The sequence below is a fragment of the Panthera uncia genome, assembly GCF_023721935.1.
Source record: "Panthera uncia isolate 11264 chromosome D3 unlocalized genomic scaffold, Puncia_PCG_1.0 HiC_scaffold_8, whole genome shotgun sequence".
Lineage (NCBI taxonomy): Eukaryota > Metazoa > Chordata > Mammalia > Carnivora > Felidae > Panthera > Panthera uncia.
The window spans coordinates 43,247,336-43,270,601 of record NW_026057586.1 but is presented as its reverse complement, the minus strand read 5'-3'; the positions used below and the strand labels follow the sequence as shown (position 1 = coordinate 43,270,601).

General features: G+C 37.5%; 1 pseudogene; it reads right to left on the bottom strand.

The window, feature by feature from the left end:
• Window positions 1–509: 509 nt before the first annotated feature.
• The window catches only part of LOC125914326 (uncharacterized), a 34,039-nt pseudogene continuing 11,282 nt past the window's right edge, over window positions 510–23,266 (bottom strand).

Genomic DNA, 23,266 nt, shown 5'->3' with positions numbered 1-23,266 from the left:
AGGTCACGAAAGGTCAGGAATGAAGGGAATGACAGAAGGAACAGAAGGTATGTGGCCGGCCAATGTGACTGTTGAGATGACTTCCTGTTACAGACGAAGAAGATGAAAGCCATTGCCAGCTTCCTGGCATGTGTAATTGCAGGGGCGACAGCTTTGCACTTGTTTGCCAATAATAAGTACCAAGAAAAATATGTAACTGTAGTATGATATGGTAAAGGAGGCTGGAATTGCCCCTTGAGACTTCAAGGAAGAGGTGACCTTTGAGGTGGGATGTGGAGTAAGGTTAGAATTGGCCCTTCCATGGGTGAGAAAGGGGCAAGGAAGAAGACAAGAGAAATAGTGGGGGAAGAGAGACAGATTCGTCAGATTTATTTCCTCGTGTGTCTAGTGTAGTTTTTATTCAAACAGACTTTGCACCACAGGTACATATTTATCTATAATTTATTGGTACTTGATTGATTGATTGAAAAGCACCTGTTAGCATTTAATGAACCTCCCTTCACAAGGCTTCAAGCTACCAGGATGCATCTGGCCCCCACTGCCCCTTAATCTTCTCCTCTGTTCTATGGAAGAATCTGGCCTTCACGATGACAGGCTGTCTGGAGAGCTTTCCCTTCCCCAAAACTTTGCAGTAGCCCGATCGGACCACATCAGTGATGGGAGCAGCTCCAGTCTTGTTTTTGACAGCATGTACCCGTGTCTGCTCACCGACTAAAGTCCACGCTGTATCAAGGTTATCAGTTGGGCAGAGCTCTGGTTCCTCTTTACCTGGTAATGCCTCCTACCAACTTTTCCAAAGTGATGTAGGTGATATTTGTCGAAGTTGATCCTATGGTGGTGGCTGCCACTCGCATTACCCTGGTCTCCTGGCTGCTTCTGGTGATTGCCCATGCGTCCGTGGCTTGGCTTGTGTGGCCCGGCAGTTTCCGAGTCTTCCTCAGTCAATGACTGTATGGGAAAAGGTGCTTGGTGATTAAGGCGAAAGGGAGGTGAGGCAGGAGGTGACCTTGTCCCTCTGTGCCAGGTCTGGAGGCCTGGGTGGGGAGTCAAGGATCTGCTTTGTGGCACATTCAGAAGAGGTGATGTTACAGACTGGCCTGGGGCCATGGGGCCTCATCAAGGTGGCTTCTGAGCGCACAGGCCCGAGTGTCTCAGAGATACGAACTAGGGGGTGCAGCCCCAGCCTCCAGAGTCCATGCTGGCCACCCTACCCTGAGGCCCACCACACAGAGCCTAGAAGACCTGGCTAAGGTCGGGGGTAGGGAGTTGGGGCACAAGGTGAGTACAGCTTGTGGCCTGCACCAGCAATGAAGCCGAGGCATGAAAAACTATTGGTACTTTTAAAATGTAGGTTACGATAAGGTTTGTCAAAAGGAACACTGCAAAGGTGGAAAAGGTCATGTGTGGCTTAGCTGATCCATGTGAGGGTGGCTAGTTTTCCATTTGTTCCAGCATTGTGACTACCAAGTTCCAGTGCAGACCTAAATCTGTAGTGAAACAGGGTGTCTTCTTACAGGGAGATTAGAGATAAGTAGAAATTATGATAGGTACCTTTGAGACTCTTGGATCTAGAGAGATCCAGGGAGGTATTGCAGAATAAATGAGAATTCAGGCCTGGGAATTCTGTTTGTTCCTATTATACCAGTAACATAACAGGTCTCACGTTGACCACCTATTATGTGTCAACGACTATGTTATTGACTTTATGTACATTAGTTTTGACCCTTTCAACATTCTTGAAAACGAGGTAGTATTCTCATTTTGCAGAAGAGAAAATTGAAGCTCAGAGAGATTTTTCCTTGTTAGTAGACAGTGTAGTTGGAATTCAACTCCAGTTCTCCCAAATCAAAATTCTGGCCTTTTTCTTCTATATTGCATTGTCTCTACATCAGTAAGCTACTGCATACATTCTCTGTGCTGAAATAGGGATAGATAAAGTCACAAAAAATGTGAATCTGAAATTATTTTATGATTCTGCAACATTTTTGGTCTGGGAAAAGAGAAACATTCTGTGAAAGCATGAAGCACATGCACTGTTTTTATATTTCCCTTTCCCAAGGCAGGAGACTATACATCTGGTAATAGAGGGAGAAAAAATCCAAAACGTGGAAGGAATGGGAGGATAGAGGCAATGCAGCCCATGTGCCTCGATCTGCTCTGAACTGTTCCAGCTAATGGATTTAGCTCCAAACTTTGATTTTTAACTTTATGCTGTTATGTGAAAGAAGCTGCGTTTCTTTTTATTTATTTAGGTTTCCAAAAGTAGAATATTTGGTTATTTTAGGAATTGACAGAAATTCCATAGCATCTATCATGAACATTCTCCTAGGAGCAGAGACCAAAAATACATGCTTTCAGCAGATTTTGAGCCTTCATTTTGCCTTAGCCTACAAATTCTATAATCCAACAGAACAGTTCTGAATTCTAGGCTCTATTTTTGAGTTTTGACTCTCATCTGGAAATCATTTGTTCTAAACTATATAAAGGAGCCAATTTCAAACATAATTTAGGTTCAGTGTATAATTTCGAGTCTAGCTTGCAAAAGCTAGTTAAGGTTTCAACAATAGACTATTGAATTGTACTCTTGTTTTAAAAAAATAGGTATGGGTTGAATGCTTTATATTTATCATAAAAAGACTACTGTAAATGTCATTGTATGGCAATGACAAAAGGGGGCTAATTATATTTTGGATGACTTTTTCTCATAATCCTTGTGACATTACTGTGTGATGGGGACTGTTTGAGGCATAGTATTGGATTGCAACATTTTGTTTCTTGGATCACACCAAGGGGCATGGGGAGTGGATGGGAGCAGCTATCAGGAGACAAAGGGTGTAGGAAAACAAGCTCAGATAGGTCCTAACTGGAAAGCTGAAGGAGTAAGAAGACTTACTTCTCAATTCTTTCTCTTCACGTTTAAAAAAAGTATACATGTCGAATGTTTTTATACATATATGCATATGCACATACACACACATGTATATGGACATATATCATGTGATATTGTTTCATTGGGTCACTGTGCCTAAAATGTTAAGGCTTTTTAAAAAAATGAACTACAAATGAACAGAAAGCCCCATTGCACCCACCAAATTTATTTCACAAAATTTCCACAGCATTCCTATTGAACATTTAATTTTTGACAATCAGTTTTTAAAAATTACATGGAATTCTTGTCTTTAGGTAAATAGCAACAATAAAAAGGTGAGCAGGCATATTAACATATCTCTGTGATGTGTGCCTGATAAGGAAACTCCTTCCCAGCAGAGTCTGTAAGTCAAAGAGGTGAGAAGCAAAGAGCAAGAGACCTTCAGAATACAAGGCTGGGAAGCAAGGGGCTAGCAAAGCCAGGAGGAAATTACTAATGTGTCCTCACAAAACTACTGGGATTGTGTAATTAAGTTGACAAATTCCTGATACTCAGGAGCAAGTCCTCCTCCATATTTAAAAATTCAAATTAAAACACTTGAGCATGTAGTATGTTTAAGCTCAACAGGGAAAGTTTTGCAAAGCTGGTTGGTAATCTTGCTGCTTTGGAAAATAATGAAGTTGAAAAAATTTTCTCTCTGTGCTACTTCAACCCGTTTGGTATTATCTTTTCAAAATACCCATGCAAATTTGTGTAATCTGTCTGCTATTAAGAGTACATTAGTTTTTCGTACGTTACACGAGAAATGAAGCACATGCCCCCGAGTAAACATCAATAAAAACTGTTCGATTTCTTATGAAGCAAAGATAAATGATCTTAAATTGTGTAAAATATGTCTGTGCAACATAATCTGATATGAGAGAAATCAATAGAAAGGGATTTTGAAGATCAGGGTGCAGTTTTGGTGTTAAAAATTGGCAATAGCCACTATTTCCTGATAATGGACCCAATTTATCTTTCCTGAAATGACAACTAGATACTATTACAGGGCAAAGGGACTTCAGCAAATCTTTAAAATTTGTTGCTTGTGACAAAGTACTTTTTCTATGCAGGAAAAAAAAAGAATATTGCTCAGGTGGAATTAATGTCATAGGCTGTGGGATACATATTAATCATTAATCTAATGGAATTAGAGTATGGTCATAATAGTGGATTGATTTGAATTAGAGGCTTTAACAAGTCAATATCTGGGACTGAATGACAACAAGTACATACTTGGCTTTGAGTGTTGATGGCAAATTAAAAAAAAAGGATGAAAGAAGAGAAGTGGAGGCAGAGGGAGGGTCAGATGCAGATTTGGAGAGTGGAGGGTGGGAGCATAGAGTCTACAGAGTAGAACCATGGGACTCCGGGTGGACTGAAAACAATGGCCAGAAGGGGAAAAAAAGAAAAAAAAGAAAAAAAAGGAGCAATGTAGGGATTTCTCTTTGGTTTCCCTTTCTTCTCTCTATTTTTCCATTTCATGAATCAGTTAATATTCTTTTCACTAACTGTTGTGGTGGCCTGAGTGGCTGGTAGGATTTGCCCGCCTGAAACTATTGATGCATAATACATTATATGGAATAATATTCTTACTGTCCTCTGAGGCTTGAGTTTCATTATCACTGGAGTATTTTGATAACATTAAGCTACTTGATAGACTCTACACCCACTGCACATGGTTGCATATATCTGTTTGTGTATTTACAGAGATAGCTAAGCTTTTAACTCCTAATAAAAGCATTGTCCTATAAATCAAGCTATATTTATTTCTGCTCAAAAGTTATATCTAGCTATATTTATCCTCCATACATTAGCCAAACTAAATATATGCAATTATAAACCATAAATGAAGATTTTGAGTTATAAGAGCCAAATCACAAATATCTATCTTCCTTTGCTCTATTCATATAAGTAATGGTATGTATTTTTCAAAAAATAATACTAGCAGTGAACTTTTTCTGCTGAATATATGACATTTCCATACTAATGGTAGGTCCAAATCCTGTCTGTGAGAAGTTGGTTACTTACAATACTGTAGTTGATTAGAAAATATCAAAATGTTAGAAAAGAGACTGTTAAAATGATTGAAATTATCAATGTAAGAATGATGTGAGAAGAAATCAGATTGTCATAAATCGGAATAATGTAAAGTTACCAATAAGAAATCAGTAAATCAAAATAAATTAAAGATAAAATAATTTAAATGAGCAAAAATTGGGTCATCAAAATTGTCTTTTTGGTGTTTCGTTATGGTGAATAAAAATAAGCCTTTTCATCACATACATAATGAATTCATTAAAGGAAAGTGTTTTAAATTGTTTATGCTGATGGCTTTGTGTTCATCTACTTAAACTTTTTTGCATGTTGCTTTTAAAAACTCTGAATATTTTAATGCTGATCGGCTCGGTATGGGCTACAGTTATAGTTAAGGGATAAAGTGAAGGAAATATTTCCCAAAGAACAGAAACTCTGTCCTTGACCCATGATAAACCCATAGCTGATGTCAGGATTAAGCTATCAGAAATCAAATCCCAGTTTTGAGGATCTGGAGCCTACCTTCTAGGAAGCCAGTGACCAAGCAAAATAAATGGTTTAAATTAAAAAGAGAAATTTAAAAATTATCAGTTATGGATGAACCCTCTTATCCTTTGCTTCATCTCCCCCACCCACTTTATTGTATGTATTTTCACAGTTTTGTTGGTGTTTTTTATTGATGGTTTAGGATGTTTGAGATGGGGAATTATGAAGCCAACAATTAAAATTTCTTTCTGGATTTCACAACCAAAAACATTTATGGATGCTCAATGTAACAGTTTTCTCTTCTGTATTTTCATACAAAGTGGCCAATCATCAGGCACTCTAATTATTAGGTTTACTACTGCACAGGGGTGGAACAGGCATTTATTTTGCAGTAAAATGTGCTTTTGAACATGTATTAAAACCCCTTAGCTAGTATGATATTTGGTCCTACTGTCTTTTAAAAGAGACTCTGCCAGTAACTACCCATGGGTCAACCACCAAGTTGAGGACTTTAGTAGGAATCGTTAGTAGGAATTAAAATGTAAATAAGAAAATCTTTTTTAAAATGTTTTTTTAAATTTATTTTGAGAGAGACTTAGAGGTAGGAGAGAGGGACAGAGAGAGAGGGAGACAGAATCTGAAGCACGCTCCAGGCTCCAAGCTGTCAGCACAGAGCCCCATATGGGCTTGAATTCACGAATTGTGAGATCGTGACCTGAGCCGAAGTAGGCCACTTAACCAACTGAGCAACCTAGGAGCCCCAAGAACATCTTTCTTGTATAAACTTGCATTCATAAAAATGGATTTATTTCTGAAAATGCATTCTAAAGTCACAATCTCTATAAGTATTCAGACCCCCCCATGGATACTTAATATCACCAACATCGGAGAGTACCCATAGCGTACAGTCTCTGAGGTCCCTCAGAGGTTAAGTCCTGATGTGACAGAATGGTGCTTTTCAAGTATTGATGTACATCTGAATCACCAGAAAACTTGTTGAAATGTAGATTTGGATTCAGCTGGTGTGTGGTGGGGATGCGGATGCTGCACGTCTGACTTCCACGCTTTATGTAACACGGGAATAAAGGCATTAATTACAGTTTGGCTGTCCTAATGGAAAGAAGCAGATGAATAATCCAAAATCCATTCATAAGTGACTTTAGAATATTCCTTTGTGCTTATCTGGTAATGAGTTTATATTGCATTTTAAAAATTTAGAACACTTTAATTGAAACTTTCTAAGGAACAATTACAAAGATTTGGGAAACCCTAGAATGTGGCAGTGACTCCCTAATATGTTCCTCCTGATTTTTTTTCTTTTTGAGAGAAAAGTTAATCAGTTTACATGCTGCTTCTTGATAATGTAGAGTTGCTTTATTTTTCTCTAGGAGTCTTATCTGTCTGGTTTCTTTTTAGTATGCATTTAAATTTCTATCTTAGGGAAATGTGTGTTGGATTCTTTGTACTTTATAAGCTTTCTTATTGAAGTAATGTTAAAGATGATAGATGGACTCCCAAGGCAACATAGAAAAATTATTTTGTCTAGGTGATATGGAACTATATAAAGCAGGTTCCAGGCTGGGAGAATAGGGAGTTTTGTAGAAGAGGAGCAGGAGGATGAAGAAGAAGAGGAAGAAAACAAAAGGTTGCTACTCTCCTGGGTACAAAGCCTAACTTCAATGAAATTTTTAAATGGCAAAGTACACCTTTGACACTGGGCCATTGTCAAATATTCAGCTATCTTTCCATTTTAGCCCTTTCCTTATGATACCCCATGTTCCATTAATTCAAATTACCTAAGCCCTTATGAGAATGAGCGATGCCCAGGGCCCCATGTAGAGTGCATGGATTGTGCTGTGCACACCTTCAGAGGACAACATTTCCTGGAATTGAGCATGAGGCATGGAATCACCTTAAGAAACTTGCCTGAACGCAAATTCCTATGCCTATTTCAAACCTGCCGATTTAGAGTCTCTGGGGTGGGGCCCCACACTGTGCATTTCTCTCAAATTCTAGAATGTGATATTACATATGGTATAGTCTGAAGACCACCAGCCTACATTTGCCATGTCATATATGTCTGCTCTATTGCACATAATTGTTATTTTGCTGCCCCACAAATTTAACGTCGAATTTCTCTAATATAGCTTGGTGAGTACTGGTAAAGGGATAGATGTATAATATTCTCCAAAAATTTGGATTTTAAAAGAACATTATTCACTGAAATAAAACTCTATTGGCACAATTTTAGCCATTATGAGAGAGAGAAAGGGTTTCTAAGATAAGTATAGTTAGGAAGGAAAGAGATATGTTGGGCATAGGTACAACCACATGGACAGGATTTAAAAAAAAAATTTTTTTTAACGTGTATTCATTGTTGAGAGAGAAGAGTGAGCAGGAGAGGGGTAGAGAGAAAGGGAGACACAGTATATGAAGCAGGCTGCAGGCTTCGAGCTGTCAGTACAGATCCCGATGCGGGGCTCAAACCCACAAACCCTGAGATCATGACCTGAGCTCAAGTTGGGGGGCTTAACTGACTGAGCCACCCAGGCACCCCCACGTGGACAGGATTTTTATAACTGAGATTCTCCACTCAAGTAAAATCTTCAAAGATCTTATTTTCTTGTGAGAAAAGAAAATTTGATGTTTCTTTTGAGAAAAGTTCCCCTCTTCCTTATGAACCTAAAGATTCCCAAATAGTTACAAGCCCTCCCATCCACACACCATCATGTATAGTTATCTTTGTAGTGATGAGGCAGGTTCTGTAGGTGATAGAAATTTGGGGCAGAAACTGCCATTTTTGTGTGTGGATAATTTGTAAATCGTGATGGTGCATAAGCTTTGTGGTTTCATGATATTTTCTAGATTACTAAAACAAGGTCAGGGAGGAAGTAGCAATTACCTTGCTCCACAAATATCCACTTCTGAGTCTTTCCCATGGAACCAGTCAACAAAATAGTTGATGAAATTAAGAAGATGATCTGGCTAATTACAGCCTCCCTTTCTTTTTTCTTTTCTTTCTTTCTTTCTTTCTTTCTTTCTTTCTTTCTTTCTTTCTTCTTTCTGGTTAGAGGAAGGCTGTCTGTTGGTAGGAGTTTAGATTTACTATGTAAAATATGCTCACAATTAATTGAGGGTGATTTATGGTTACAACCCTAAATGGAGAGAGAACAGGTCTGAGGTTGAGATGAAAAATCACACACCTTAAACGTCTAACTTTGATTCTTGCATCCACACAGATACTCCTTTTAGTCTGTATTTATTTCTTTTTCCCACTCTTCATCTGTGAAATGGTGAAGTAATAACTACCATGCAGCAATGTTCCTTGGGAGTAATCAGTGTTTTTCCCAAGATGAAAAATAGTTTGTATGTGGAATGAATGGTATTATTTTAATTATAACCACATGCTGTGCATAAAATATGTCATTAGGCAGAAAGTTTTGTTTCGTTTTGTTTTTAAACTCAGAAGTGGAAAATGGTGAGAGACAATGAAAATGCACTACTTTACAGACACGGTGAGATTCAAAATTGAATATCTACTATAGTAAGACTCACACATTTAAAAAATAACATGAGGTTTCGGTGTTTGTTTTTATGAGATCGGATCTTGCTGGTTCTTGGGAAGGGAGGATGAGGACCACTGAGATCAGTGATGGTAAACTCTTCAGAACTCTTCTATGAATAGAAGGGACTCTGGAGGGGGAAGAAAAAACAATGTGAAGATAAAAGAGCTCAGTTCCTTCCTAATGTTCTTGTCAAGTTTGTAGGGGTCCCAGTCCTCCAGCTAACTCATATTTGATGATATGTTGTGGCCTCACTGTTAGATAAGGCTCAGAATTCTTGGAGAGAAGAGGTCAATGCCCTTCAACCTTCTAGACCTAATACACGATGTCCTTTAAAATTGAGAGTGATCTCTTAGGGAAAAACTGTAATAAAGGCAATACCTGCTTCAAAATCTTTTTGAAATAAACTCCAGTGGCTTTGGGGATAATTGGGAGATTAGATTTAGGGGAGAAAAGTTGGCTAAAAATAAGTCAATGATTTGATTAGCTGTGGGCTGTACAATATATGTGGATATTTAAATTAAAATTAAATAAAATTAAATAAAATTTAAAATACAGTCCTCTGTATGCCAGTCATTCTGGCATATTTCAAGTGCTCAACAGTCACCAGAGGCTAATGGCTAGTGTATCAAATGTATTGATATAGAACGTGTCCATCATTGCATAACATTCTATTGGCCAGCCCTGAACTCAGTCTTATGGGCAGAATATCCCATAACGAAAGGCCTTTCTGTACCCTAAATGGGTCACAAGTCTGACCTGGTGCCCATACTTTCTTTTCAACATCATGTTAAAACTGTATCTACAGATTCCCCACTGATCACTTACCTTTTTATCACCTTGAAAGAAACAGAGTGAAATCCAGCAGATACTTTTGATTGGATAGAATACATAGTTGGAATTTTTACTGAGATAGGGATACCATGTTTTTCATTGACTGGTATATTGAAATATAATCACACATGCTCCAGGAATCCTCATGATCAACAATAAGAATCTTTATGTGAAAGGGGCATCCCAAACACTAGCCTGCTTGTAGTAATAGGGGCTCCTCTAATCAATCCAGCAGTCATGCAGGCAGTGAGCAAGCAAACAGCTATTAGTTTAACAATGTTTGGGCACAATGGGGATGGAAGACTCTTTAAAGGTGTTCATATGAGTGTGAGGGCCAGTTATCTGTAGTAGAAAAAGATATGGACTTGGGATCCAAATAAACTCAAGTGTATATTCTAGGGCTTTAACTTTGGAAAGGAAAAGAGTATCTGCCCAAAGCTTCAGGCTCCTCTGTGGTGTGGCCTCCTTTTGAAGGGGACCGGGTGAAATTTGGGGATAGACATGCCAGAGGCCAGATCTTGTGGAGGAAGGTAGAAGCAGAGGGTGAGTGACAACAGATTTTGACAGATTTACTTATTTTTTTTTCCAAACACAGAAATTCTTTTTTGAAATAAAAAAGCACTAGGATACAGCACTAGGTAACAGCACTAGGATACAGGATCTGACCTGTAACCAAAGATATTTTTATCTTTTCTATTTATAGGAACACTAAAAGGCAGTCTTTCCACTGGCTACAGTTCTTTGTATTTCTCAGCCTTCTAGTTGACTGAAAAAACAACCAATCAACTAACTTTACAACTTCAGATCAAATGAGAGGAAGACAATGGCATTCAATCAAAGAATGAAGTGCCTAAATCAGATAGTTGTTTGTTTGGGGAAAAGGAGATGCTGGCATGGAATTGTCACCGTTTTGGCAAATGTAAAAGAAAAACAAACAAACAAAAATTGGAAGTTATAAACAGATTTGTTAACCAGAAGAAAAGATAAATTATACATACATAACAAATATATACATATTTCATTGTAGCTTTCATCACTAGAAATTTTTGAACTCAATTAAATTTTATAAAATATTATAGGAAAGAGAGGACATAAGATAACAGAGATGAAAAAATATGTGTGCCAAGACATATAAGGTAATATAAAAGTTGTTAGGTACGGTAAATAAAAATGTTATAATTTTTTAAAAGTAGAAATAAAATTTTTACCTGTTGTAGACAAAGAACAGGCCTGACATAGCAGAAGATCAAGAATTACAAAAAAGATTAAATTAAGAAGTTGTCTAGAATGCAGAGGAAAAGAAAAAGAGGTAAAAACAAATTAATGGAAAGATGATAAATATAAAAGACGAACAGAAAAATATTGAAAACTTGCTGTTTTTCTGAAGAATTAGAATAAATGATCTACAAGAAATATGCAAAAGGATTATGAGAGAAAACATTCCGAACTAAAGAATAAACTTACTCTGTAAACTTAAATGGCCCATGATTTGTCAAATGTTACTAAAAGGAATGGAATATAAACACATTCTGATAAAAGCTCGGATACTTAACAATGAAAAAGAAACCCACACATATCTAGGATGCAGAAATACATTAAATACAATAAGGAGAAAACATCTGGATTTCAAACTTTTCCACAACTTTGAAGAGAAAGCAATAGAGCAGCATTTATAGCAGGACTTTCTAGCAGGTCTTTGCAATGTGGCATCGCAGAGGAAATGAAGTGTTGCATGGTAAATGCTCAGGGCTGTTTGCAGCCGGGTGACTAGTGTGGAGTTCCAAGACCAGGGTGTTTGTTCAACTGCCCACAGGGCTGGGTGATTCCGACCCTTGTCATCATTCCTGTAACCCATTCTTGGCACACTGGGTTGAAGATCTTCTGTAAGGGGTTTTAACAAGGGAAAAGGTTGTGATGGTTTCCATTTACATGGGGAAAAGGAAATGGAGACTAAACCGCTGGCCTTCATTCCATTCTGAAAGGAAACCATTATCAAAAACTTAAAAGTGGTACTCATTACTTCAGTGGAATAAGTGTTTTAACAATGAATTTGAAAGTGGTGCTAAGAAAAGTAATGGAAAAATGCAAAAGTGTTATAAATAATTATAATAATAAGTAGCTTGAAATGATAAGCAAGGTTTCAATAGAGATTACAACAAAAAATGAAAATATGGAAGAGTAGAAGTGGAATAAAATATTGGGTAGTTTTCTCATTCTACATAGTAGCAGTCAGGATATGTTCTTAAATGATAGATATTCATAAGTAGAGACACCAGTTTTCAATATCTTAATTTTTTTTACTGTTTATTTATTTTTGAGAGAGAGACAGAGCATGAGTTGGGGAGGAGCAGAGAGAGAGGGAGACAGAATCCAAAGCAGGCCCCAGGCTTGGAGCTGTCAGGACAGAGCCCAACGCGGGGCTCGAACTCACTACCTGTGAGATCATGACCTAAGTCAAAGTTGGACGCTCAACCAACTGAGCCCCCCAGGTGCCCCAGGTTTCAATATTTTAAAAAATACAAATTTAACAGTTATAAAACGAAAACAGTATACTTATTTTCAAATCGCAAGGGCAAAATTAAATAAAGTAAAATGTAAGGGAAGTACAATAAATAAAAAGCATAAAACTAGATTAAAGAAGACCAGACATATTAATCATGAAAATAAATTTTCTAATAATAGGCAACTCTCAGACTGTATGTAAATATCAAAACACAGATGGCATGCCAGGCAATTTTGCTACTAAAAAGCTCAAAATCTATTTAGAAGAAAGATAAAGCTTTAAACATATCATATGAATTAAATTCAGAGATATATATACATTTGAAAATAAAAACTTAAAAAAGAAATTAACATATGAATTAAAATGCTAGGAAAATAATAGAATAAAGCTGAAGAAAATAGAATGAAGAAATTAATAAAAATAAAGGCAGGAAATCATGAATTAGTCCTGAACCATACAATGAAAATGAATTCTTTAAAAAAGACCAATATAATAGATGCAACTTTGGCAAGTCTGATCTAACTAAATATTTATTTATTTAAAATTAGAAATTAAGAGACGATTTATTAATATTGAAGTGATCAAAACATTGAATAAAAATAATGGGAAAATTGTGTGGCAACAAATGGAAAAATCTAGTAAAAATGGATCTTTTTGTAGGAACTATACACAAGAATTGAAAATATAATGTGTAAATAGTAAAAATACTAGGGGAAGATAATGCAATCATAAAAAAAAAAAATAACAGGACATAGGTGTTCTTCATTTAAAAAAAGAAAAAAACACACATCCCCATCAGTCGGTTGGTTGAGTGTCCAACTCTTTGTTTTCAGCTCAGGTCATGATCCCAGGGTCGTGAGATTGAGGCTTGCTTCTGGTTTCGCGTTGAGGATGGAGCCTACTTAAGATTCCCTCTCCCTCACTTGAGCATGTGCTCTCTCTAAAATTAAAAAAAAAAATACAAATAAATCAAAAGGAAAAACATAAAGAATTAAACATAAATAATTAAATAGAAAAATGGACAATGGATATGAACAGGCAATTTATTGTTGAAGATATACTGATAAACATGAAAGTTATTACAGTTGGTAATGCAAATTAAAATAACAAAGATACTTTTCTTCCATAAGATTGACAAAATTTGAAGTAAATGAGGACTGTATTTGGCCAGTATGTAAGCAAAAACTTTGTAGGATATAAATTGATAAAACCTTTGAAAATGGAAAGCAATTTTACATGAACCTATTATTGGATTATTTATGTATGTATGTGCATGTATTTTTATATATGCATGGACACACATGTATAATGTGTGTTTGGCTGTATATGCATATAACTATATATGTGTATATATAGGTCTCACATATAACATAGGCATACATGTACTTATGTATATATATTTTACATATACATGAACTTTTGGAAAGTTAAATTTCCTGCTCTGAGTCTGGTTTGCTCTGAGGAAAGGAGTAGGGTCTGGAGTGATGGTAAATGAAGCTTTCATGTTATCTAGGTTTTTCTGATTTGGTTTGTTGTGTTTTTAACAAGGATGGATATAATTTATTACTTGATTAAATAGATACATAAGTTCTTGCAAAAGAATGAGTGGAGGTGATTTGTAGTCAAAGGTCACAGAGACATCATTTCAGCGTTATCCTGATGGATTTTTTAGTTATGAAACAGGTTAACTATTCTATATTGATTAAAATAAATTGGTTAGCATAATAACATAAATATTAAGTTTGTCCCATGAGGACTTAAAAGAGCCTGAGGGCTGTGGAGCATTTCCCCAAGTCATTAAAACTTTTTGTACATTGAATTTAAAATTACTACTTAAATGTTAGGTAACATTTCCTCATCATTCAATTTTAAGTTTCTTACAATTTGCTTTTTAAAATACTCCAGCCATGGTTGTTTTTGTGTGTCCATTTTTTATACCATCTACTTATTTTTTAGCTTGGAGGACTGTAGCCTATAGCATTTTTATACCTCTTGGTACCTATTGCCAAATAGGTTTCTAGCAAGATTGTGACAATTTTCCATTTTGTCAGCAGTATAAAACACTATGCATTTCATCCCCAATTATGAGGAAAACAGAAACAGCAACAACCAAATTTTTAACTTACTACATCTTGTATATTTCTAAATTTTTAAAGATTTTGAAATTGTTTGAACCCTAAAAATTAGAGCCTTTCTCACATAATCTTTATGCATTAGCTCACCTAATAAATTTAACATTATTTCTTTGGGGTACTGTACATTCTCTTTTTGCCCTTCTGCATTTGTTCTCAATGTTTTATCCTGCTCTGTGTGGTGGGAAGCACTCCCTAGAAAGGGCATAGTTGAACTCATTTTCTCTCCGGCTCTCCTTTGTGGAGGAGAGGACATTTGAAGGGCAGGAGAGTGAAGCTGGGGTATTTCCTCCCCTGGTTTTTCCTGCTGGGCTGCCGGCTGTGTTTCTCTACTTAATGACTGTAGCTCTTAGAGGGTGGCTGTGTCATATGGTTATGCATCTCCTTAGATTCCAGCATTACGTCATGTCCTCTCTGGACCCTTAGTAGCCTAATGGTGACAACTGTTCCCTCTCTTCCTAGTCCGGGGGTGCATCACCCATTCTTGGTTTCATCTTTCATTTTGCCCACACTTTTGTAAATCCGTCTCTTCACTAGATCCTATATCCTCCATGTGCTTGTCACCAACCCAATATGCAGTTAGATTTATTTGCTTAAATGTATTTGTAGCTTTTAAGATTGCCTTTTTCTCTGTTATCTAATTTATATTGTTGTTAAATACATGAAACGTGTGCTTCCCAAATTAATACTATCTGTGAAGTCATTTTCAGTGGTGTCTACCTTGCCTCTGTATCTTCTCCACTGGGTTCCCTGCTTTTCTCTGTAGATTATTTATTTTTATTACGTTTTTTGTTTGTTTCTTCTTCTAGTGATTTTTCCCCCAGTTTTTTGATCACCATTTATTAAAAGTCTGCCTTTTGGGGGCACCTGGGTGGCTCAGTCAATTAAGTGTCTGACTCTTGGTTTTAGCTCAGGTTATGATCTCACAGTTCATGGGTTCGAGTCCTACATTGACCGCTCCCCCTCTCGGCCCCTTCCCTGCTCTCTCAAAATAAATAAATAAACTTAAAAAAACAAATAAATAAAAGTCAACCTTTCTGTATATTTCTGTATGTACTTGGGTCTGTTTGGGATGTTCTATTCTTTTTCCACTGGTTCATGTGCTTTTACATTTTTAAATTATAAAAACATAGTAATATGGCTTAATATATGGTAGGGCAAGCTCCCTTATATTATGATATTTTTTCAATTATTTTCTAAATATTCTTGCTTATTTTTTTTTCCATATTAATTTTAAATTCAAATTGTCTGTTTCTGGAAAAACACCTAATTGGTGTTTGTAATAGTTTAGAGGTATGGCCACCAATTATTTGATAGTCCTCCCCTCAAAAGCTAGAACTTAATTCTTTCCTTGAGTATAGTCTGGGCTTAATGATTCAATTGCAGTGAAGAAAATATGGCAAAAAGTGATGGGATATCCCAGCAGATTCTGCTGCTGGCTGGGCTACACGTTCAGACAGGCCAGGGCTTTGCAGTTGGGCCGGGCAGTAGGCAGTACTATATATATGATCAGGTGGGGCGGCAGACTGTGTCCTGAAGTTAAATGGGGTCACAAGCTGGGCTCTGTGATGAGCTGCTTGCTAGCTGTGTTCCACTTTTGGGCGAAGTTGCTCTCTGGGTTCCTTGATGGGGTCCAAACGCTCACTATGCTCCACAATTGGGCAGGGTCATTGGCTGGGCTCCTTGCCTGGGTGAATCTGTAGGCTGTGCTTGGCAATCAGGGAAGGCCATAAGGCTGGGCTCTCAGCCTGCCCTGGGGTCACTATTTGGGCTCCCTGATGCAATGGGGCTGTAAGGTATGCTCAGCAGTTGAGCAGATTTGCTGGCTTTGGTCCTGGCCTGAGTGGGGCTATAGGGTGGCCTCTGTGGCTGCCCAGGTTCTCCAGCCAGACTTTCTGATTGGGCAGCACTCGTGGCCACACCCAACAGTTTTCTTGAAAATTCTTTTGACTCTCTGTTTAAGGGTGGCTGAGTGGCTCTGTCGGTTGGGGGTCCAACTTCAGCTCAGGTGATGACCTCATGGTTTGTGAGTTGAACCTCCATGTTGGGCTCTGTGCTGACAGCTCAAAGCCTGGAGCCTGCTTCAGATTCTGTGGCTCCCTCTCTCTCTGCCCCTTCCCTACTCTCTCTTTATGTCTCTCTCTCTCAGAAATAAATAAACATTAAAAAAAATCTGCTTAAATTTTTATAAATTTTCTTTTTATACTGCACTGGCTTCTGTAGACTCACTCTCATATTCCTTCTATTTCAGTTTTTATTCATGAATTTTTTTTCTATTTTTTCTTGAGATTTGGTATCCTATTCTCTTGATATATCGTCATACAATTTCTAGGCTTTCTATTAAGACTTGTGCTATTTTCAAAGCTGTGGTTGTGTTCTTAATTTTCTTGATATTTTTCAGCTCATTTTCATTTCTTTTATTGACAGATTTTCCTAGTGTGTATACCCTGTGGTTATTGAAATATCAGTAGGTTAATTTTCATCATTTTTCTTGTCAATAACTTTTTTTTCAGAGAGAGAGAGAGAAAGAAAGAGCACACGTGCACATGCACAAGCTGGGGAGGGGCTGAGAGAGAGAGAGAGGGAGAGAGAGAGAGAGAGAGAGAATCCCAAGCCGGATCCACACTCAGCATGGAGCCTGGTGCAGCGCTCAATCCCACAACCCTAGGATCATGACCTGAGCCAAAATCAAGGGCCACCCAGGCACTTCTTGTCAATAACTTTATATGGTTTAGATCATATTGCTTTTCTCACCACTTCCCATATTCCAGTGTTGTAGATTTTCTTAGGCCATCAGGACTATGTTCCTATGGAGAGCTCCTTGGATTGAGAAGGTCCATTCTGTTATGTGAAATACTCAGGCTATGGCCTTTGTGTAGGTGCTTTTGTGTCTTTTATAGGTAAGTCTAGATTAGAAGTATTTTCTTTCTTTAAATGCATGCTTCAGCCCTCAACTGCATAGGCTTGCATTCCAAGGTAGTGATATCAGACTTATTCTCATTATTTTGCCTGTATACCACTTTCCAGGACTTAATTCCTTTGGGTGCCTCCAAAAGCACCCAAAGAGAAGTATCTGAAACTTCTCTCTCTCTTTATATAACCAGTTTTCCTGTTCTACTCACTCACCTAAGCATCTATTTCCAATAGCGCTCCTTAAGAGTAAAACTCTGTACTTCTAAAAATGAATATTTGCTCTGTACTTCTCAAGCACATACACTGACAAAGCTCTCTTCAATCTTCTCACGTTCATAAGCCATATTTGCTTTCTCTGAAACTTGTGTCCTGTAAGGACATTCAGGTTTTTCCCAAATCCTTAGTCTTGGCTTCCATAGGATTATCTTATTTTGGTTGTGATTGTTTTGGATTAAATTTTGGTTTTCACGGGTTGATAAATGGGTATCACTCTTCCACTCCTCAGTGATCTGAGCATATAGTTGTTCCTCTGTGTAGGGCACACAGCTGTTGATGGTTTAGACACACTAATGCCTGTTCTGAAGCTTATGGGGATACCTTATCCCTAGTTTTGTTGAGGATACTGTCTGTAGTTTTGTTTTGTTTTGTTTCATTTAATGTTCCTGATTTATCATTTAGGAGGATTTGGGGAGTTTTCAAAAAAGTTTTACTATTGTCACATTGCCAGTTATTGGTTTATTTAATATTAAATAATATTTATTAAAATATTAAAAAATATCTGTATTTGTATCTCTGTTTGCAAATGTGAAAATAAAGCTATATTGATATTTTACTTTCAGCTCATATATTAGCATTTTGGGAATATAATACTGATTGTTGATTTCTACCCTCCCACTACTTAGCAGGCATTGAGAAGGCAGTGATCATATCTCCTACATCTCTGTGTTCTTGTCACTGGCACCTACAAATAAATGCTTATTGAAAATTAATAAATTAATAAAAAACTTGATTAGTGAATTACTATTTTTCCTTTTTAATGTTTATTTTTGAGAGAGAGAGAGAGAGAGAGTGTGTGTGTGAGTGGGGAAGGAGCGGAGAGAGAGGGAGACACAGAATCTGAAACAGGCTTCAGGCTCTGAGCTGTCAGCATAGAGTCCAACGTGGGGCTTGAACCCACAAACTGTGATATCATGACCTGAGCCGAAGTTGGACACTTAACCAACTGAGCCACCTAGGTGTTCCAATGAATTACTATTTTCATTCAATAAACTTTTTATTCTTGGTCCACGTATGGAAAATTTTAGTATACACCTTGTCATCCCTTTCTATCCCCATTTTCTGGTTTCTTTTTCTCCTTAGAATACACTACTATCATGTTATATCTTACTTATTTATTTTTTCTCTCCATCCTCCCCCTTCAACAAGAGTCTAAACTTCAGGTGAGGCAGGAATTTTGTGTGTTTTGTTCACTGCTGTATCCCTAGTACCTAGAGAAGCTGGAAAAGAATAGATAGTCAATATATATTTGTTCAATGAATGTATGAAATCTTGGGATAATTTTCATCTATATGAATGAAGTTTCATGATCCTCATTTTTACAAATGTGAGGTGTTGTCTGTTGAAATCATGGAATATCTAACTTTTGAGAAACAATTAAAATTAAGGGAAAAGGGAAAACTAAAATCATATATTTGTTATAAACAGATCTAATTAACAGAAAATGGTTCATGAATTGAAACCAATTTCGTATCATTTGCAAAAACATTACATTATTTTACTGAAATATTCTAAGTTTAAAAATGAAGATGTTAATTTTTTCCATATAATATTGTTTGCTTTACTGCCTGACTTTGAAGGATGACTAACCACACAGTTCATTTTCTTTGCACTGTAGTGTTTTATTAAATGCTTCACCCAGTGAACATATCATAAGCATTTAAAAGATATCCATATTATGATAAAATTGGTCTTATTTGGTTTTAATATGTAATACACATTCATCGCATGTTGTTTTCTCTCGTGTAAAACTATAAGTTCATTGAGGCTGGTATTGTGTTTTAACCACTTCCCTATCTATAGCAGCTAGCATGGTACCCGATATATAGTATGTTCTTAGGAAAAGTTTATGAAAGAAATTAATTACCCTTACAAGTCTTTGATAGCAGTTATGTTTTAAATAAAGTCAGTGATTTGGTCAATCGCTTTATTTGGCTAGAATAAAATGTTGCAACATTACACTAATTATGGTAGCCATGAAAATACAGGTAATTGACTGACAGCCTCAGCAGCTGCCCCTCTGGGTCACCCATCATTTTTGCCTGAGACCATATTCCTGGTGGGCTGCTCCCAGCCAATGACCAGTGGAGGTATTAAGGTGGCCCCTTCCTCTGAGACATAGGATTCCTGCTGTGGGTGACTTTAACTTAAAGGACTCCTCGCCAGCCTGGCTGAAACTTTCTTGGAACACTGTTACCATTGGAAACTCCTACCCTACCATTCTTCCTTTTTTTTCTTCTGCTTGATGCTCCTTCCCCTAATAAATCTTTTGCACATCTAATCCGATCTTCTCAGTAAATCTGAATTAACACAATAATTCTCACTAACAGTTCGTTTTTTCTCTTCAAGTCAACACAATGGTTAGGTCAACACAAATGTACCGCAGGATGTACCTTTGATATGTAAATTGGTATTTGGCTTGGAGCCATTGTTATCTAGGTTACAGCTTACATTAAAGAATCATGGAGGAAAACCAGTGTAGAAAGATAACATCTGTGTCTAAATGATCCCTGAGGCCAGTATGCTATCTTTAGGGGAGATTTATCAACCTATGGAACACCATTTTCTTAAGTTGCAGTTGGGTGGCAGGCCTGTGCAGTTGGAAAAATCCCTTCAGTGACTTGGATGTGGCCCCACCTCTGCACTGGAAACCATTGACCCTCCCATTGCAGAGAGTGATCTGAGTTGCATCACCGGATGGCATCTGGCCCAGATGGACGAGTACCCCTTCTTCTCCAGAGGTAGTATTGTTGAGGTTATTCTATTTCAGTAAACAATTAAGGCAACTATTCAATAAAAGGAGAAAATTCGGTTTATTTTGCTATTCAGAATGCACTTGTCTATATCCACATTTCTTCTGGTTAGCTTTCAGAAATTGAGCCACGTTACTCTTTGTACCTATAAAAAGAGGGAGAGGTTGGGAAACTGACATTTTTTTCTTCAAGATTTTTTGAAAATTCAAGTTAGTTGACATATAGTGGTTTCAATAGTACAATTTAGTGATTCATCAGTTACGTATAACACCCAGTGCTCATCCCAACAAGTGCCCTTCTTAATGCCCACCAACCAGACATGTGACAAAATATGTGTTTATTTATTTAGTGTTTATTTTTGAGAGAGAGAGTGTGCATGCAAGTGGGGGAGGTGCAGAGAGAGCGGGGGACAGAGGTTCTGGAGCTGGCCCAACGCTGACAGCTGCAAGTGCAATGTGGGGTTCAAACTCACAAACCTCAAGATCATGACCTGAGCCAAAGTCAGTTGCTTAAGCCACTGAACCACCCAGGCGTCCCTGACAAAATGTTTTGTTAAGCCTAGGGCACTTGGCAGGCTCAAAGGCTCCGACACTTAACAATCTCCACCTTCTACATTCAGTAGAGAGTCATCTTCTTTCTCCTCCCTCAGATTCTTATAACCTTCTTAATCAAATTGGAATTTATTGGTCATGCATTCTGTCACGTAGCCTCTATTCCAAAACGTCTTTATCTCTACTTTGTCTCAAGTTCTTTCCACTTTCCCATTGCTTTTCGATAGGTTTCCCCTACTACTTGCTTCTGTTTGATTACTGCTATTTCTACTCTGTCATTTTTCTGCTGATGAAGTTAACCTTTTACTGCAAACAATGTGTCCCAGGGACAACCCATCCGCTCTTTTTCTTTCTTTTTTTTTTTTTTATTTTTTTTATTTTTTTATTTTATTTTTGGGACAGAGAGAGACAGAGCATGAACGGGGGAGGGTCAGAGAGAGAGGGAGACACAGAATCGGAAACAGGCTCCAGGCTCTGAGCCATCAGCCCAGAGCCTGACGCGGGGCTCGAACTCATGGACCGCGAGATCGTGACCTGGCTGAAGTCGGACGCTTAACCGACTGCGCCACCCAGGCGCCCCTCTTTTTCTTTCTTCACCAAGTGTTACTTATATTTTTCCTCCTAACTTGTGAAACTGACAAGAATTTCTGTTTATAAATGAAATCCTACTTGGTTGCCTGACTTAAACTATTATAAAATTATGACTATAATTTGGACATCATGCATGAGAGGAATATCTGTATGTTCTATTTTGCACAAAGTCCAGAATACGATGCAAGGTTGTGGTAGGGAATGAGAGCTAATTTGGGAGACATTAAAATAACGCAGCCAAACTATGAAATTCTATTGTTGCTGGTGAAAACAGGTATTTCCTTCCTTTATGAACATGATGCTCTTTTTTTCCTTTAATACAGATAATAGAGATGATATTGCCTGCAGCAACCTCCTTCCCTCCCACTCCTTCAACATTTCAACATTCCGTGCTACTGTAGTAGATGACAAAGCCTGTTACTCAGCCAACAGAGGAAAGACAGAATTTCAAATTATGAGTAGATCTATTTTCTCCTAAATTTCTGCCTCTTCAGCATTTTAAAGATACTCATTCTTCCTGGTGCTCATATCTGGCATTAATCTTTAAAATACAAATCCTCTTGCTATAGTTTTCTTAAAGAAAAGTAGAGCGAATGACACATGAGATAATGCCCTAGATTGCTTTTCTGTGTCTCAAGAGCCAGCATGCCATTTGAATTTTGGCTGCAATATGGTAAAGTCTGCTTGCTTTCAATTATTCAAACCCATTTAAGTTTTTCGTGCCAAGTTGGATAGGTTTATATTTCTATTTTCCCCATTCTGAATGTGGCTCTTTGAATGAATTATAGCATCCCTAGGCTACTGCATGGGAAGGTAGCTTCTAAAGCCTTTAAGGAGTTCATATACTTCGAGGCAAGAAATCTCTCCTTGTTACTTACTAGATAACCTTTCCCTTTTGCCTCTTGGCTTGCGGTAGCTTGTGCTTGGTATTGTCACCCAATGATGCCATAGTCAGTAGATTTTCTTTTAGAATGAAGAGTATTACCTAAAGCAAACTCTTTTCCGAAGAAGGAATTTCATGGGTCACAACCAGCTAACTGACAAAGCAGAAACAAAAAAAAAAAAAAAAAAAAAGAAAAAGACAAATCAGGAATTGATTAGCTAGCTGATTTAGACCTTGGCTGGCTGAATCTACCAATAGTGCTGTTCCGTGTGTATTCACAGCACCAGCCAGTGCATGTGCTAGAGTCCACATTTGTTATTTATTTATTTTTACCCTAAAGCATTAGCACTGATTGCGACAATTGAGTGACTTGGTCGGCAGGGTGAACTGTGAAATAACAGTCTATGTCTGTCTGATCATGTGGATAATGCCGAATAGCACTAACCAGCTCCTGCCTGTGGCTATGTCAGCTGAGCTATCCAGAAACATTTTTTCTCTCATTGATTTTTGTTTTTTTAATTTCTATTAAACCAGGATTGGGGCCCAGCAGGTTTGGAATGATGCCAGCATCCTGTTGAGTCAGAAGAAAAGGCTGAGAATAGGAAGTATATTGACCCAATTTATTGGACAAAGTGCAATAGAGGTGACAGAACAAGCTACCGAGGTGTTTGCTCTGTGAAAGCTTTTTAGAACAAGAGATTTGGGACAATGAACTACAAATGGAACTGGTGGTCAGGGTCAAAGGAAGCCCCTTTCAACTCCTTTTGATAGAACAACTCCTTTTGATTGTTAAGCAGAATGAAATCTTTGCATCCTGTTAATTTTTTATACTGTTA